Below are 902 nucleotides of genomic sequence, written 5' to 3' on the forward strand. Positions count from 1 at the left end.
AAACCACCAAGCTCAGAGAGCCAAAGGAATCTACAGAGAACAATCACAAAATCACTTAGAATTACAACGATGAGAATTAAAGTGGCAGGCAGAGTCTGCATTTACAAGCAACTATCTACAGCTGGGTTCCTCAACCTCGGCAGCTTTAAGATGCGTGAACTCCCATGCTGGCTGAGGAATTCTGGGAGTTGAAGTCCACACATCTTAAAGCTGCCGAGGCTGAGGAACACTGTTCTATAGTAAAGGCACCGGTGGTCAAGAAATACGTTACAGACGAGTCCTTGGTTCAGTGCCAACAAAATTAGTGAAATCTTGGATCACTGGAGGAGATACTCAGGTGCTGTGGCTTGCCTGCACCTATGAGGGTCAGAAGTGTGGAGGCCGGTGGTTTTTCTTGGGATGCTCTAAAGTTGGACTCTGCAGAGGACAACTAGCAGCAAGCTGGATGGACTCCACCCCAGCAGCGGTGCCACATCGCCGGGAGGCCTACGGGTGACAGATCCCCCTGGAGAGGGTCCATTGCGGTGTCTGCCAAGAGTCACCAGCAATTAGCCAATCAAATTCAGAGAAGAGAGTCTCCTAATTAACACTAGCACGCAAGCCCTCCTTGGACCAAAGCTCTGGGATGCTAATTGCAGCCAAGAGACTGCCGGGGGGGGGGGGGTGGGGGGGGGGTGGGGGGGGTAACTCTTCACCTGTCCTTCAGGAACAAGCCACTTGAGGCCGGATGCTACGCTCTGGCCTTCCCGGATCAGCAGGTAAGAGAACAGCAACGTCCCCCTTTGCAAGGGGGGGGGGGTCAAAAAGCCCACCATTGCCCAGCTTCAGCAAAGACCCACCAACTTCCAGGGCGTCACAAGGGCACGGGAGGGGGTCTCCCCAGAAACTCAAGACAGCACTTG

This window comes from Protobothrops mucrosquamatus, unplaced genomic scaffold (genome assembly GCF_001527695.2).
Source record: "Protobothrops mucrosquamatus isolate PMUCROS unplaced genomic scaffold, P.Mucros_1.0 scaffold6088, whole genome shotgun sequence".
NCBI classification, from domain to species: domain Eukaryota; kingdom Metazoa; phylum Chordata; class Lepidosauria; order Squamata; family Viperidae; genus Protobothrops; species Protobothrops mucrosquamatus.